Below are 19,719 nucleotides of genomic sequence, written 5' to 3'. Positions count from 1 at the left end.
ATTAGGTCCATGCAATGTAATGTAAATCATAATATTGGTCAAGTGATACCATGTAACGTAATTTTTGTTATTAGGGGTTTTTGGGTTTAGGGTTTAGCCAACCTTATCAAAAGGTTGATGATCTATATTTATATGTGACTTATTCATGCAATTTTGATATTGATGGTTTTTGGGATCAATGGTTATGTCTGCATTATCAGAGGAATTTTTATGTGTGAACAAGTGATATATCATTTGGCAGAAGGTTTTTGGTATTGCGGGGTAGACATTTGTGCTTAACCGGAACTGTATCAAGCATTAAGAGATGCTACTTTCACAATTCATTCTTTCCAGATTGTAGTCTGATGTTTTCTAAGTCAGTGAGACTTCTCTTTTGTGATGAGTAGTGAGCTCTAGGTGGTTGGCCTGTTTGCAAGTGCAATCCCCATTGTAATTATTTCACATACTATTGCAGAAGTATTATCTGATTGTGGGTAGGGTTTCCCACTATGGTTTTTCCCTTTAGCGGGTTTTCCACGTCAAAAATATTGGTGTTGTGTGTACTGTGCTTTCATGTTTTATCCTTCATTGTGTTGGTTTATTTGTGGTGTGATTTAAAGGTTTTGATATGCATTAGTTCTGATTTATGATAGTAAACTAATTCACCCCCACCCCCTCTTAGTTTACTCCCGATATCAAATCTATCTAACAATTGGTATCAGAGCATTACTCCTCTCTGCAGAAGCTTAACCGCTTGAGGATATACAATGGCAACTGCATCTAGTTATACATTCAACCCCTGCTGGAAGGACAGTCCTATATTTGATGGTACAAACTACAAAATATGGAAGGAGTGAATTAATATTCATCTAAGATGTCTTGGAACTGAAGTTTGGGAGATAGTGGAGAAAGGGTATCTACCTCGTGATCCTAACTCTAGAACACTAGCACCTGTTGATGAACAGAAGAGAGCTGAAAATGATGTTAGAGCATAAGAAATATTGTTAAGCACCCTATCTGAGGAAAATCTATTGAATGTCATAGGGTTGGAGAATGCAAAGAAAATCTAGACAAAGCTTGAAACTCTTTATGAAGGTGACCAAGCAGTAAAGATTCCAAAACTTGAAGGTTTCCGGGTACGATATGAAACTTTGAAGATGGAAGAAGATGAGAAGATAAGTTCTTTCATGGATAGAGTAAATGAGATTGTCATGGGAATCAAATGTTGTGGTGGATCAATTAGTGAGGATGAGATATGTCTAAGGTTCTAAGAGTTCTACCTCTGGCCTATAAGATGAAGGCTACTACAATAAATGAACTCTAGACAATGTCAAGTACCCCTGTTACTAGAGATACACTACTTGGGAAATTAACTGCTTTTGAACTTGAGGAACTTGGAGATCAAAGTGCTACTAAAATTGAAACTACATTTAAAGCATTTTCCTCTGGTAAGAAAAAGATAGATTGGAAGGAATTGTATGTTAAAGATTTGGAGGACATTGAAAGGGAAGAGAGAAAACTTGAAGAGCTGGAAGCCCTGATTGCTAGAAGAATTCCTAAAGGACCAGCTGAAAGTAAGTATGAAGGAAAAGTGCCTTTTAAATATTTTGCATGGAATAAGAATGGTCATTTTGCTTCTAGATGCCCTGAAAGAGATGCTAGGAATCATGAAATATTTATGAAGAGTTATAAGCCTAATCCAGAATATTAGAATAGACCTAGATTTAGAAGGAATAAGGATAAATCATGCTATTATGTTGGTGATAATAATTTTGGTATTAATGATGATGATGATGATGATGAACCTATAAGTGGAACCGGCAATGGAAGCTCAGGTAAAGATTGAGTCTTTATTGCTATCAAGGATGATTCTCCGGAACTTGTCATTGAAGCAACTCATACTAAGGAGAAGGCTTTAGCTGCTAAAATTGAAGAAAAGGATGAATGGGTTATAGAGATTGGATGCTCACATCAAATGACTGATGACAAGAGAAAATTTCTATCACTACAAGAATTTAATGGTGAACTAGTCAGATTTGGAGACAACAAGGCATGTAGGATCAAAGGCAATGGAACAATATCATTGGATGGTAAGACTAATATTGATAATGTTTATTATGTTGAAGGCTTGAAGCATAGTATTTTAAGTGTAGGTCAGATGGTGGATAGAGGATTTCATTTCCAATTCAAGGATGGAATTTGCAAGATCATCAATAGATCTAGATTGGAAATTGCTTCCGAAACCCAGACCAATGGAAACATTTTTCATTTGAACTCTGGTGAGAAAGCTTGTTTGATTGCTCAAATTGATGAAAGCTAATTATGACATAAGAGGATGTGTCATGTAAATTTTGATTGCATAGTGAAGATCAGTTCAACACAGGTTCACAGAGATTTTCCCAAGATTGTCAAACCTCACAATCTAGTATGTAGATAATGTCAAATGGGTAAGCAAGTCAGAACTTCTTTTAGAAGCATACATGATAAATCTAATGAAATTCTTGATCTTATTTATACTGATCTGTATGGACTAGCAAGGACTAAAAGTTTTCAAGGTGATAGATATTTTATGTTACTTATTAATGACTATTCTAGAATTATGTGGGTTGCATTTTTAAAAGACAAATCAGAATCTCTTAAGAAATTTAGAATTTTCAAAGCTATGGTTGAGACTGAGACGGGATTGAAGATAAAATGCTTAAGATCAGATCCAGGTGGTGAGTTTACATCTAGTGAATTCAACAATTTTTGTGAGAATAATGGAATCATAAGACAACTTTCTACACCTAGAACTCCATAGCAGAATGGATTGGTGGAAAGGAAAAATAGAACCATATTGGATGAGGCACGGACTGTGATGACTGAAGCTAAATTGTTTGATATCTATTGGAGAGAAGTTGTTAATATAGTTGAATACACTTTCAACGGAGTACACATAAAGGGTGATACAGGTAAGACTCCTTATGAATTATGGTTTGGTCATACTCCTACTGTTAGATATTTCAGAATTTCAATGAAGTACACATAAAAGGTGATATCGGTAAGACTCCTTATGAATTATGGTCATACTCCTCCTACTAGATATTTTTGGAAGTAAATACTACATTAGAAGAGATAATGCATTGGGAAAATTTGATCCTAGAAGTGATGAAGGAATATTTTTGGGTTATTCTACTAAGAGTAAAGCATATAGATGTTATAACAAAAGATTGAATAGGATAATGGAGAGCATAAATGTTAAGGTGGATGAATAAGGCACTAATCAGATCAGATCATATGACTGTGGACTAGAAGATGAATTTATCAGACCTGAATAGGTAATGCAAGAAGTTGCTCAAAGCATTGAATCAGTGAATTTGGCAACATCATAAAATTCAACTGTGACTATTGAACAGCAGAGTCAGTAAATCAAGAAAATTCAAAGACTCCCAGGTATGTGAAACTAAATCATTCTAAAGATCAGATCATTGGAGATAAAAGCAAAGGTGTGATGACTAGAAGAAGGCTAGCTACTGAAGAGGTATGTTTGATTTCTCAAATTGAACCGGAATCATTTATTGAAGCAAGTAAAGATGAAAATTGGATGAAAGTAATGGAAGAAGAATTAGATCAAATAGAAAAGAATAGGACATGGGAATTAGTTCCCAGACCTAAAGATAAGAATATTATTGGAACTAAATGGGGTTTCAAGAACAAATTGAATGAGGAAGGTCAAGTTGTAAGAAACAAGGCTAGATTGGTTTGCAAAGGTTATTCACATGAAGAAGGAATTGATTATGGTGAGACTTATGCGCTAGTTCCAAGAATTGAAGCGGTAAGACTATTTCTTGCCTATGCTACACACAAGAACTACAAAGTATATCTAATGGATGTCAAATGTGCATTTCTAAATGGAGATCTTAAGGAGGGAGTCTACATTGAGCAACCTGATGGATTTTCTTTATTAGAAGACAAGGACATGGTTTTCATATTGAAGAAAGCTTTATATGGACTAAAACAAACCCCTAGAGCATGGTATGCTAGATTGGATAGATATCTTTCTAAGATCAGTTTTAGCAAAGGTAATGCTGATTGTAACCTATATTATAAAATTGAGCATGATGACATACTGATTATTGAAGTCTTTATGGATGATTGATTTTTGGAGGAGGAGAAATCCTATGCATGAAATTTTTTGATGATATGAAGAATGAATTTGAAATGTCTATGATTGGTGAGATGAAATTTTTCTTAGGTTTGTAGATTACTTAGACTGATAAAGGTATTTTCATTTGTCAAACTAAGTATGTGAAGGAATTGCTTAATAAATTTGGACTTGAGAATTCAAAACATGTTGGTGCTCCTATGATAATAGGTTTCAAATTGTCAAAGGATGATGAATCCCCTAAAGTGAATACAAGTAGATACAAATCAATGTTTGGTGGATTGTTGTACTTAACTTAGACTAGACTTGATATAATGAATGTTGTTTGTATTGCTTATAGATCTCAGTTAGATCCTAGAGGAACTCTTGATATTATTGTCAATAGGATATTTAGATATTTGGTAGGTACAACAGACCTTGGGTTATGGTATCCAAAGAATGATGATTTCAGATTATGTGCCTATACACTCTAATTGAGTAGGAGATGTGGATGATAGGAAGAGCACCACCGACAGTACATTCTTTCTTGGAAATAAGTTGGTTTCATTGCTTAGTAGGAAACAATCATGGACTTCATTATCTACTACTGAAGTAGAATATGTAGTTGATGCAACCAACTGTACTCAGATTTTATGGATGAAACAGATTTTGAAAGATATAAGGATAAGTTATGATGAACCGATTGCTATTCACTATGATAATACTATTCCTATTGATATGTCAAAGAATCTAGTATTTCATTCCAAATCAAAACACATTTCTATAAGGTATAATTTCTTGAAGGAAAAGGTTGAAGCAAAGGAAGTCAGATTGGTTTATGTGCCTACTAAGGAGCGAATTATAGATATTCTAACAAAACCATTGCCTAAAGATACTTTTGAATATCTTAGAGATCAGTTGGGGGTTACGAACCCTCCGGAAGAGACTTAAAGATGCAGGAATGCATCAATCTGGTAAGCTTATCAGATATTTTCTTTGATCTGGGTTGATGAGATGATGCTACTACTTAGGGGGAGTAGTCAGTTGTTTGGTTCAGTATTTTTGGTTTGGTATCTATCCTTTGTCATTTATGTCAATGGGGGAGAGATGGTATTCATGTGAAAATCGGTCATATCTTTGAGGGAGATTGTTGGCATTCCTTGGCACTTTGATGTTTTTCACATTCAGTGTTGCCATCAATACCAAAGGGGGAGATTGTTGGCAATATGCTAGATTTGGTTAAGTGTTGTCATTGATTTCAACACTATATCCTGGTTGGATATGGTTATGTTATCTCGGTTGGACCTATCCCGGGTTATCTTGGTTTTGGCTTTGATTCTGATCTAGTATGATCAGATCCTTGGATGCAGTTTTGGATGCATATTATGGATGGTTATATGCTTTCCATATTGTGTCAATTCATGTTTTGGTGCTCTGGTAACTATCACTTATGTTCCTGATTGGTATTTCCTGGTACCAATTAGCTTTATCGATAAGTGATATTTGATGTTTTGATCAAATGATTTTGGTCTAGCTTATGGAATCTATTTCTATCATGTTGAAGGTTCTTCTTAATCATATTCTGAGTGTTTGATGACTTTGCATTGGCTAGCGTGTTGTTATGATGGTCCTATTTGGACCCAGTTAGACTTTTTGTGTTACTTCACTGAGGGTTTCTACCAGTTGGTGAAACGTGTTGGATTTTGGTCTTAACAGAATTTTCGATGGATATAATTGTTTAAATATTTGAATTAGGTCCATGTTATGTAATGTAAATCATAATATTGGTTTGGTGATACCATGTAATGTATTTTTGGTTATTATGGGTTTTTGGGTTTAGGGTTTAGCCGACCTTATCATAAGGTTGATTATTTGTATTTATAGGTGACTTATTTATGTAATTTTGATATCGATGGTTTTTGGGATCGATGGTTATGTCTGCATTATTAAAGGAAGGTTTATATGTGAACAGGTGATATATCATTCGATAGAAGGTTTTTGATATTGCAGGGAAGACATCTGTGCTTAACCGGAACTGTATCAAGCATTAGGAGATGCTACTTTCATAGTTCATTCTTTCCAGATTGTAGTCCGATGTTTTGTAAGTCAGTGAGACTTCTCTTTTGTGATGAGAAATGAGCTCTAGGTGGTTGGCCTGATTGCAAGTTCAATCACTATTGTAAGTATTTCACATACTCTTATAGAAGTATTATCTGATTGTGGGTAGGGTTTCCCACCATGGTTTTTCCCTTTACCAGGTTTTCCACATCAAAAATATCGGTGATGTGTGTATTGTGCTTTCATGTTTTATACTTCATTGTGTTGGTTTATTTGTGGTCTATTTTAAAGGTTTTGATATGCATTAGTTCGGATTTCTGATAGTAAACTGATTCACCTCCCCCCTCTCAGTTTACTCTCAGTATTAGATTTGTCTAACAAGTGGATCCTTCCTACTTGATCCTGCCCTAGGATGTCCTGATGGTGCCCGAGGTGGACCCATGACTCCCGCACTACTCATACCCCAAGTAGTCAATCTACTAGATCTCCTTCTAGATATATAAGCATTGTAACTTTGACATCACTCTCCCTCAGGGACAACACTCTCGTACTCCTGTCGCAAGTATATACAATCTGGGACGAGATGGATGAGCCGATCCTCACATGATCTAGTACACAGAGCAATATACTTCTCATAAGCATCGTGTGCCAACTATTCTCTTCAAACAACATCATCTTGCTCCCTCCTAAGTGATTTCTCTCTACAATCCATGCCTACTACTCCAATCGGACTAAGGCCCCCAATCATCTCTCCATCTTGGTGCTCCTTAGCCAATACAGCCTCTAGGCTCCAAATCCTGGCTCTGAGGACCTGTGGATCATAATCATAATCATCACCATGTCTTCCTCCACCCTCTCCATCTACCTATATAGTAGGTACGTCCTCCAGCTCTGGCATATTAGTATTGCTAGAACTATCCCTGCCATCACTACTAGATGATACCAATGAGGAATCATCATCGCCCTCACTACTACTAGCATCGGTGTCTCCACCGATGTCTATCTCCTCCTTCTCTCCCCGCTCCTCTCCTCCATCTCCCCCTATTTCAGCAATAGCCACAACAACACCCCCACCAACATCTCCTCCATCCCCTTTGTCTCCCCCATCATCTCTCCTCCACCATCTCTAGTGTAGAATCTACTAAGGTGTAATCGACACTATCAAATATGTCAAAGGGATAGGACTATGCCTCAACCACCAAGCATCATACTAAGGTGTCATCCCAGGATCAGCAACTCCCACTACCCAACCCCAATGTACTTCCCTGAGTGAATCAAACTCTATCGCACCTACATGAGGCTATATGCAGACACCCCAATTGGAAACCTCCCGTGCAACTCGAGAAAGATAAGTAGTCACATGTAGAACACCATGTACCTCTCTAAACTATCTAAGAACTAATCTAGGGAGGTGTAAATCAATGATTTGCTATGTGTCAATGGTCCTCCCAATAAAATATCTCTGATGTCTATGGAAAGGTAAATGTTGCGCATCATCCACCCAACTAGCGCAATCCAAGTATGGCCTCCAAATAAAGTGTTGTAGAACATCGATTTGATGTCTCCAATACATGATGTTACTTGAAACCTTGTGCCTAATCCCTAGAGTATACCTATATGCATATGGATCCTTTGCCTAAAGTGCTACATGTACAACTTGCCTGAAAATAACAATGTGCTCCCAAGCCCAGACCTAGAGCAGAGTAATACCGCAGCTGATGAATCAGTATGACAAGTACACAATATCGAGCATCAGATAATATAGCATGGTGAGCAAACAAGGACCCGATGCATAGACTTGTCTCTCAACGATCATACCATAAATCACCCTGCCCCATCCAACTAGAAATCCATGGCATCTCTTGTCAGGTATCAACAGACCTCCTATAAGACAATAGAGTACAACTGTCAAGTCATCATAAGCATCCTCCAGCTGGCCCCATGCTATCTCATATTGACCGCTTAGTGGAATATACTTCTCCTCACACTCAAAAAGATGATATAGTCCTGTAATACCAGCCCTGTTATCATATACTACCTGCTCACCATGGATCGGGATATGCAGAATTTGCCATACATACTCCAAAGTAATCGATGCCTCACAAGTGGGAAGATGAAACGAACATGTCTCGGAGTGCCATCGCTCTACCAAAGCAGTAATGAAGGCCTTATTGGTCATAATTTCAGGCAAATGAAGAGTATGATATAGTCCAAGATGTCTAATCAAAGCAATATCCTTAGCGGGTAACTCATAAAAAAGATCAAGGCTACTAGGCCTGGTCTATCTACAACCAAGCACATCGAGTGGCTCCTGTAGATAAAAAGGATCAAAATGTCAGATACTATATTCGCATGACAAAATCTCAATAACGCATATTAAGAAAGAAACAAATCCAATGATTGTGACATGTTTATAATCAATGCAACATGTTTGATACTTATGTGAAACATTTAAAATGCATGCGTAATGTTTAAAACTAATGTGACATAATAATGACTGATGCAAAATTAACCAATTGAATGTGTAACAATTAACATTGATGCAACACATTTATATGATTGCATAACACTTAACACTAATGTGTAAAATTTAGTACAAATGTGACAAAAACAACATACAATTGCGCAAAAGTTAAAAAAATTGAGCTTTGACAAAATTTGGAAAAAATGCAAAAACAAACAAAAATCAAGCAATTTGTTTGGAAACTTACCATGCCTCTAGTGCCAGGTGAGCTCTGGTATGATTTTACTCGCTTTGACAGGTGTTGTCATGCTCTATAGCCAACTATCATGCTCAAATAATCATAGAAAGCTCAAATGTCTCTCAAGGAACCCAATGAACTCAAACAAAGCAAATGAGAAAATGAGCAAATGAAGGGGTGGAATTTCTATTTATATCCAAAAAATTAGGGTTTTTCTCTCTCTGACGGTCGTGGTCCCCCTGAATTTCAAATCACTTGTAGACAGGTCGAATGGACTTCAAATCATGTGAAACTGGAAACTATTGATCACTAGCATTGTATTGTTAAATTGGTCTCAATTTCATAATTTTTTGACCAATTGTCTAAGGGGGCATATTTACACCCTAAGTGTCGTCGGGGCACACTGGGGCAGAATTTTTTTCTTTTTTTTTTAAACAACATCCTTTCGACATTGTCTCAAAGAGGGGCAAATGTAGACACCTAAAAATGTCTCATTAATCATGTACTAATTATTCGTTTAATTGATTAAATAATTCTTTAATTCTTTAATTAAATTAATTATTCTTATTCCTCTGATTTATCATCATTTTCATCATCTTATTAATTATTTAATTTATCTTATATCATCAATTAATTATTCAAGCTATTCTTTAATATTTGAATAAAGGGGTAAAAACTTTATTAATATTCAGAAACAAGCATTACATAAGAAAACCAAAGCCTCAAAGCTCCAAAAGAAAACAACAAACCCAACCAATTATCATCCAGCTTCATAACTATCCATATCCTCAGCAAAGATCTTATGCAAGCCCTGATAGTAATCAAGGGAAAGATGCTCCCAACCCCCAACTTTCCAATCATCACCATGTTCTGAAGCCCACTTAACCAAACAATCAGCTGCTCTATTCCATTCACGAGGAATGTGGATGAAATACACCTTCTCCATCATAGCACTAATTTGCAAAATCTGGTGCACAATCCCTGCCAGCTACCAATTAATCCCACTCACCTTCTGCTCAATCAACAGATTAACAATAATCTATGAATCCAATTCACAGAAAACCTTACGCCACCCCAACTCATATGCACGCTCCAAGCCATAGAAAATTGCTAATCCCTCCATAAAATTATTAGACCGCTACCCTTTATGCACTGAAAAGAAGAAAACCACATCCCCCATACAATCCCTACCAACACCCCCAATCCCAGCAAGACCCGGATTACCCCGAGAGGAGCCATCGATGTTAATATTAATGGATTCATCCTGAGGGGGAAACCATCTTCCCACCCTTTGAACCTTCTTCTTAGCATGTCTACCTCTCCTAACACAAGCTAAGATAGGAGACATCTCCTGCAAACCTAACCTACTCACAATATCAACCTCTCCTCTATCCAGAGGAAAATTCACCTCACATTTAGCTTCCACCGTCTCCTGGACCATTCCAATGATTCTATTCCACACATGTTGAACTAACAGTCTGACTTCCCTAAAGATCCTCTTATTCCTCTCTAGCCAGATCTGCCAAAGTATGAAAATGGGCCCAATGTGCCAGACAATATAGAGAAAAGAGGACAAAATAAGAGGCATGTCCAAACTACTCCACCAAAGAATCCGCGTGAACTCAAGGGTGCTTCTACACCCCCCACCAGTAATGCCAGAGCAGCAATGAAAAAGGGTATCTGAAGAACAGGTGTGAAGGATCCTCCTCTTCATTACCACACAAAAATTAGATGGAAGGCTCGTCGAACCCACGCTTTCGAATATTGTCCCAAGTTAGACATTTATTCAAAGCCAAAGTCCAAGCAAAATAGTTACACTTCGGCCAAGAGAAATTGTTCCAAATATATTTCCATGAGTGCACCTCCCTCCCCTCCAATCTATAGGACAATAGCTCCTGGTACCCATTAGAAATAGTAAAAACAACCTTAGGATTTGGGGACCAGGCAAGTCTATCCCTATCCTTAAGGAAACTACAGTGGCTACTAGCCAATATGCCATGAAGCTCAGTGCAGACTTCTTCCAACCAAACAACTGGCCAATCATTAGTAACCTTCCACCGTACCATCTCTAATTTCCCACACCTATAAACAGACTTAAAGTTTCTCACTCTAGACTACCCTACCTCCAGGAACCTCTGGAAAAGATTCACTAAATTAGGAAACTGATCAATAATGGGGGGTAGCCATCCCAAGAATCAAACCAAAAAAGCACCTCTTCCCCCCTTTTACAGATCAAAAAAAGTCCTTTGATCAGTGCAGCCCCTTTCTTGAGAGTACTCCAAATTGTAGAGCCTTTTCCCGCAAGTGGATATCTTGGGATTTCCTCCTTTAGGATCCTCTGCATATACTTGTAAGACAAAATCCTAGCCCAACCTTGATCTTGTTCAACACACCACCTCCAGTACAATTTTGCCGCCAAAGCCTCCCCAAATAAAGTAGACTACCTTAAGCCAATCCCACCCAACTATTTCAGGCTACACACCAAGTCCCATTTGACAAGACTCCATTTATAGGAGGACAGGTTGCTTGCCCATAACAATTGCCTTTCCAAAGAATCCAATTCCTTCACAAACCACTTTGGGGCCACTTGGAGCATACACCTATAAATCGGAAGAGCATGAACCACTGACTGGATCAATTGAACCTGCCCAGCAAAGGATAACCATCTATGTGTCCAATTTTCAACCTTCATGTGAAATTTATCTAGAATACCCTGACAAGAGACCCTGGGAGGATTACCAATAGAGATAGGAATACCCAAGTAAGTCAAGGGAAGAGAACCGACCTGAAATCTCAAGATATGAGAAATCCTCAACTAAATAGTTCCAGGTGTGTTGAAGAAGAGAATGTAAGATTTATCCTCATTGATCAAATTGCCAGAAGCAAAAAGATATACATCCAAGACTTTACGCAGATTTATAGCTTCTTTGATCCTAGCTAGTCCCATCAAGGTCTTATCATCCACAAACTACAAATGGGACCGAGGAGGTATGTCATTACCCCAACTCCAACCATGAATAATACCCAGTCCCAAATTATACTTAATCAATCTCCCTAAACCCTCAGCCAAAAGAATGAATAAGTACGGGGAAAGAGGATCCCCCCGACGAAGACCCCTGGACACACCAAACAACTTAGTATGATCTCAATTAATTAGCACAAAGAATGAGGTAGAAAAAACACAACATATAACCCATTGGATCCATTCATCAGCAAAACCAAAGGCCCTAAGAATATTTTGGAGAAAGGACCAACGGACTCTATGATAAGCCTTTGCCATGTCCAACTTGATAAACATAGCTTTTTCCTTGGAAGCTCCCATAGAATGAATGGTCTCACTGGCAATGACCAATCCATCCAGGATTTGATGACCCTCCACAAACCCACTCTACTCTTCAAAAATGACACCCCCAAGCTAATTCTTCAACCTGTCCACTATCAACTTAGAAATAATCTTATTAATCACATTACAGAGAGAAATGGGGTGGAACTGGCCTAACCGGTCAGCCCCATCACACTTGGGGATGAGCGCAATGAAAGTTGCATTCAAAGCCTGAAGTATTTGCTTATTCCTCTGGGACTCTTGGACCATCTCCAATAAGTCCAATTTGATAATATCCCAGCATTCTTGATAGAACTCAATTGGAAACCAATCTGGTCCGGGAGCCTTCCCCTTCTTCATGTGGAAAACAATCCTCTCAAGTTCGCCCAAAAAATAGGTCCCATAAGCTGCGCATTCATCTCCCTAGTAGCTACAGAAGGAATACAAGCAAGAACCTATTTTTCCTCTTCTAATTCCCCCTAAGAATCCTCACTAAAAAGGGATTAGATATACTACATAGACTCACTAGAAATTTCATGCAAGGATAAACACTGCTCACCTCTATCATTAACAAGAATAGGGATGGAATTGTCATGTCTTCTTGCTTTCACTAAATTGAAAAAGAACGCAGTATTCTTATCCCCCACTTGAAGCCAATCAATATGAGCTCTATGTTTCCAATAGATTTCCTCCCTAAGCTCCCACTCCTCTAAATATGTGACTTCCTTGTCTTCCTCCCTAAGCAAGGCTTCTGACAATCCATGCTCTCTTATCTCTTTGGTAATGAAATTCAACTCTAATTGAGCAACTATCTTAGCATGAAAAATATTATCAAAACACTGACAATTCCATCATTTAAGCTGAAACTCAACAAATTGTAGTTGCTTGGCAAAAGTGTACATAGCAGTGCCAAAGGTTGGCCTCCCTTTCTTCCACCACTCTACAACATGATTTTGCAAAGAAGAATCTCGCAACCACATAAGTTGGGATTTTGAATGAAGGAGTGCAAGCAACCCGAGCAGAAAAAGACACCAATTTAATGGACCAGTGGTCTGAACCTCTCCAATCTAAAATCTCAAAGCATGTGGACCATCCTCCACCAAACCAAAAATTAGAAACCAAAAAGTGATCCAGCCTCTCCACAATCCAATACTCCCCTATCCTTGTGTTGTTCCAAGTGAACATACCATTACTGGGCTTGATGTCAACAAGATTCAAGGTTGATATATTATCCCGAAGAAGGAAGGAAGAAGGCTCCAACTGCATAACACCACCCTTCTTCTCACTCAACTCTAAGATGTTATTAAAATCACCCGCCATAATCCATGGATGAAAAGGAACAAACCCACACATAAAAGTAATAGGAGACCACAAATTTTGCTTACCCTGAAGATCAATGGGGGCATAAATGTTAGTTAGAAAGATATATTCCCTAGTCTCAAGACTAGAGGCAACCCCAGATAAAGATGATCTGGAAGAAACCCACCATATAGGATGAATCCTCAAGGGGTTCCAAAGACAAGCCACACCTCCAGAGGAGCCAAATGCCCCAATACACTAACATTCGCCTCTCCCCCATAGCTTTGGCACCAGACCCGACATATTTTCCACAGATAATTTATTTTCCTACAAGAAAAGGACATCAAGAGAATGGCTCCTTATCAATTCCTGAACAACTTTTTATCTAGGGTCATTGTTCAAGCCCCTCACATTCCATGATAGCACAATCATTTTGGAGGATTAGAAAAATGAGAATCCAGAGTCTTTACTAACCCTGACTCAATGAAATTATCCCCCATCAATTTGATCTTATCCAAATCCTTCTTTCTGCCAACCTAAGAAATCTTATTTGTTGCTCCTTTTTTATTGTCTTTTTGAAGAAGACCCAGATGTAAAGAGATCTTATTACTTTTAACCCCAGCAGAGTCTAATTTTTGTGTTGCAGGAGAAACATCCCCACCATCCATCTTCACTTTAGTACTAGAGATGGGTCCCATCTAAGCCACTACCGGTTGATCCACCTCCATCTGTTGACTCCCAACCTCTTGCAGACCCTGGGTAGTATCCAAGTTCACACTATCAGGCATCAACCCTACTGCACTATGATCCAAAGGAATCATCCCCAGATTCACCTCTTATTGGCTAAGATCATCCAAGGCTTCAAATCTATTAAAGGTATCCTCCTCCTAACTCTCCTGTAAAGACCTCTTTTGACCTCGGTTCCTATTCTTTGTCTTAACTGGGACAAAACCATCAACACCCACAGCCACACCAGACATGGAATCTTTTCCTTTATCAGCCCCATCAAGGTTATGAGACAGTTGTTGAGGTTGATGCTCAGCCGATTTAGAACTAGGGCACTTGCACTCCAAATGACCATACTCATTACATAGATGGCACCAGAAAGGTAAAGTCTCATCATCAAGTTGTTGGACCCAAATGTAAGAGCCTGCACACATATCTATAGCATCTGGAAAAGGATTACTAAGATCAATTTTAACACAAATACAAGCAAAAGTCATTACCTTTCTCTCCAAGGTTTACGTTGAAGATCCAACAGGCTTCCCAAGAAATGAAGCTACCATTCACAACACATCCTCCCGACAACATTCCATCAAAAAATGAGGTAATCGAACCCACACTAGGACCCGATTCGGGAGCTCCTCTGAAGGGTTAAATCTTGCATGCCAAGGTTTGATGAACAACCCCACCTGATTATAAAAATATGGGCCTCCCTCAAAAACCCAATTGTGATCATCCATGCAATTAAAAGTGACCATGAAGTAATTGTTTGCCAACAACATAACATCCATTTCCCCTTCCAGCGCCCAAGTCCTCTGAGCTCAATCCTCTAAAAACTATAGAGAAACCCTCATCCCCAAAAATTTGCAATATAACGAGTGCTTTGAGAAATATTCAACATATTCAGCAATCATCTCAAGCGGAATTACCAATTTCGGTCGCTCTTTGCATCTCTCAAGATAGCCATTAATCTTTGAAATCCGAGAGCCATTGGATAAACCTGCCCTAGTAAATCCTGAATCAGAAATAAAGAGATCATTAGCGAAGGTCTTGATACCTTGGGATGGGGATTTCATACCCAACACACCTCAAAAATCTATACCGGGTGAGTCCCTCGAGGCCTCTCCCCTAGCAGCCAACATCATTAAGGAGAAGGGTTAGACACAAATAAAATAAAATAAACCCACACCCCAAAACCCTACCTACTAAACACTCCTCCCAAACCACACACTCCACCCAAACTCAATTACACGGAGAGAACAGCCATAGCCCTCCACACCACACAAGCTCCTCCCATCGCTACCACCAAACTCTAGACTCCCTGCACACCCCACTCTAGCTCTCAACCCAATGCCGCCCCGCAATCCTCCCCGCCACCAGCCATTGACCTCCTCTGCAGAAGCCGCCACACCCCACGAAAGCAAAAAATAGACCCCCCCCCCTTCTTCGCCCAACCCAACATAGACCCCACACGGGCTAGGGCTCGGATGCCCTAGCTCGGACCTGCAACACTCATCCATGCTCCATCTCCCTCAATTTCTTCCAACCTATTTTTTAATATTAATTAAATATTTATTGTTTAATTAATTATGAATTAATCCTTTATCATTCATAATTAATTACTCTATTATTTAATTAAAATTCAATTTCTAATAGCTAAATAATTTCTTTAAATTATTTAATTAATTAATCGATTCTTCAAATTCTAAATTGAATTTCCCCAAATTCCAATTTCGTCTAATTTTAAGTTCATGTGCATTTCAATTTCATGATTTTGAAAATCAAAATCAATATCATGCAAAATCAAAATTGAATGTCTAAATCAAGTTTGCATGAATTCAAATATCAAATTGAATTTAAAATAATTAATTCAATATCATGCAAAAATCAAGTTGAATTCCTAAATCATGTTTAAATTGCATGCAAATGGAATTGAATTTCAAATAAAAAATCCTATAGCACATGCTAAATTTATAATTAATTGATTAATAAAATTATTTTTTCAATTATCCTCCAATCATTCTTTTTCTATCTTCCAATTAGATTTTTTCTTAAAAGCATTCAATCAGTTAGCTCAATCATTCCTATTTCTATCTTTCAATCAGCTTTTTCTCAATCGGTCATCTCCCCAGTTAACTCAATTATCTATTCAATCTATTCAATTAACAATTCAATCTATTGAGTTCTACCTCTCAATCAACAGTTCAACTATCAATCACCATGTGAGCTCACTTGAGTTCCACCTCTTATTCAATCCTCTCCAAAATTCTATAAATTCAACATCAATTCTCCATTTTCAACAATCGCGAACTTCAAATCTTTGTGCCATCTTTATGTAGGTTAGCAGCGCAATATCCAAGAGCTACCATCAATACTCAAGGAAGAGAAGGACAATGGAAGCAATGTGCATCTATGTAGTAGGGGGTTTTACTTGATTATTTTACATCCTTGTTATCATATTTGCTTACTTTCATTGATTTATTTAGAATTCATTAACTAGTTAAGGATTTGTGATTTCCTTTTAATCTAGTTAGCCGGGATGAATTTCACAGATAAACACACATATCTAGAAGACTAGACTTGCATTACTTCCACTCAAGCAAGCATTTAAAGTTGACTTGCATTAGCCAACAAGAGTACTAAGAATATAATTAAAGTATGTAGCACATCTCATTTTTTGTCTCGTTTATTTATTTAACTATGCTTACTAAATTTTATTAACTTTTTCAAATACAAAACAATAGAACAGAGTTTTTATAGCTATATATGAAGATGTACCATAGAATTAAATATTAGCTACATATTTATTTTATAAAATTAAATTAGCATAAGAGATCATATTACTACTTGACTAATCAAATCTATAAATTATTTTTTATTCAAAAAAGAAAATACCCAGTATTAGAAATATACAGTAAAATACTATTTAATAATAAATGTTAGATATGTTCTTGATTATTCTACTTCAAAACTTGTTTGCTTTAGCAATCCATCCATTTCCTTTTTTTATTTTCTATTAATATAATAACTAAGTCATCTTTTAAAATTGAATTTCAATAAATTCAAATATTGCACACAGAGAAACAAATACAAAGGTGTTAGGGAATGTGCATGGAGTCGCTATGTTGTAGAAATGAGGGACCTTGAATCTAAGCGACGTCCGTAGCTTGGAACATTTGATACAATTGAGCAAGCAACTAATGCCTATGATATAGCTACTAGATCAATGAAGATAAATATTTTGTTATCTTGCAAACTGAAATCCAATTTCAAAGAAGGACCCATTTTTGCTTCAAGCTACCAAGATAATGAAGATTTGTCATCTAATTATATCTGGAAAAAATTAAGAGATGTACTACAGAATAATTATCATTTGGTCAAAGATAATTGCAAATATTTACAATTTACTATGTTTGTAGCAACAAATAAAAGCAATGCCAACAATGGTGTTGGAACTACAAGTACTTAGCACAACCAATATTTTAAAATTTTTGATATGGAGAGTAATATTACTTCTTCATTTGTGTTCGAGTATCTTGATTGTCAAGACTCTTATCAAAATAATTCTTTCAACAACTACAATAATGCAAGTTCCATTTCATCATGGCATCCTTCATCTAATCTTAATCATCCAACTTCTTCTATGTTCACCAAATGTAGTGATATAGCTCCTAATTTCCATCCTTCCAAGAGCACTTTGTCCAATCACACCAATTGGCTTACTCAATTATTTGACAATCTTCCTTATGCAATACCAACTTCTTTTTGTGATCCACTTACATCAAATGCATTTATACCCAAGGTCAAAGAAGTTTCTGTAGAGGATACTTATCTAAGCATAGATTTATTGGACCAAATTGTCAAAGAATACTTTTCAGTCTTAGAACTCAATAATCCTTAAGAATAAAATCCAAAGAATGATGCAAATCGTATTAGCTCTCATTGCATGATCAATGCAACTACTTCTTTGTGCAATGGTAAAATTGGTGCATCTAAGATTTCAACTGCGATTATACAGAACTTGACAGACACACACCTTGATTGTCTATACTTGAATTAAATCATCAATATGAACTTCAAATCCATTTCATCTTTGCATCTTTTATCTATAGAAATTAACTAAAATGAGAGTACAAACCAATAGATTGTGTCACTAAATATTTAGCTTTCATTGGCATTGTTACAAAAATAAAAAATTTACTAATAACTTTCTTTGATAATGTATTATAGATAATGCAAAACCTGTTGACATTTCTATTCTACCTCCTCTTGTATGCTCTAAAGATAACATTTTCTTCAACATGATGAACACACTTGTTTTGATTCAAGGATGGAGCGCATGTCTGACAATCACCATCTGGATACTAATAATTCCACTAAAAGCCCCTCTGGGGCCTATAATTTTTTCATTGAGAAAGCACCTAGTGTGACTATATAGACCAATCACACTATCAAATTTGTTCTCGGATTGTAGCTGAGTTGCAAAAACTAGAGACTAGACTACAAAAAAAAAAGTATAGAGCTTGCAATGAAGTGCAATGGAAAATTATGCACAAGTTTTACACCATTGTATTGATTATTTAGGGTGTTAAGCTAAAGAGATATGTGAGAAGCACCAGTAATCTAGAAAAATTTGAAAATGGGTATAAGTTCCTCTTTTAGCATTTTGTAATTTGCATCAAAATTGCAGAGTTAATATTGAGAAGACAAGAATAATTTTTCAATATTTACTTGTTTCAAGTTTCTTGTCTATGCATGGAAGATAAGTCTTGAAACTGATAATAAGATCTTCAAATGTTCTACTTGCTTGCTTGTTATTAATTACATACTTATAATTTCTTATTTTTTAGATTTTCATTTATCACATTTTCATTTCTATATCCTATCAGAATGTGCAAAATCATATTTTTAATTATCACAGTTTATAGTGAATCTACGATACTAATCCCTAATTATACAAGACATCAATGTTTGTCCAAGCAGGAGTTCTGATTTGACTCCTTTGTTCATCTACCTTGTTGAATGATTTGATTTGTAGATTCTACAAAGTCTTATTTTGTTCTTCTAAGAACTTTTAACCATTATCAAATCGAGGGATTTTAGTGGTTAATAAGTCATTATTTATAAAGTTGAGATGATACTATACTTGATAGTTACTAAGTTCCTAGGAAGTGATTTATTTTGAAATCTTTGCTTAAATTGATGACATTTTGTAGCATATGTTTTCGAGCAAATCAATACATCAAGATGAGCAAGTTACATAATAGTAAAAGTATTTATTTTCCTAGCGAGTACGACCACGTGATCCAAATGGGATTTGCAATAGTCATACTTGAAATGATTATACTCATTACAATGCTCATCCTGGTCAAGAAGACAACCCATTTTATAATACTGGCTATAATAGCATAATAGTCATTTGCTATTGTTTAGCGTTTGATTATTTTCTATGCAAAAATGATAATGGTATAAGTGTTATGAAGATGATATTTTCAACAATGACTGAAGAAGTT

This window comes from Cryptomeria japonica, chromosome 11 (assembly GCF_030272615.1).
Source record: "Cryptomeria japonica chromosome 11, Sugi_1.0, whole genome shotgun sequence".
In the NCBI taxonomy this organism is placed as follows: Eukaryota; Viridiplantae; Streptophyta; class Pinopsida; order Cupressales; family Cupressaceae; genus Cryptomeria; species Cryptomeria japonica.
This window is presented reverse-complemented; position numbering follows the sequence as displayed.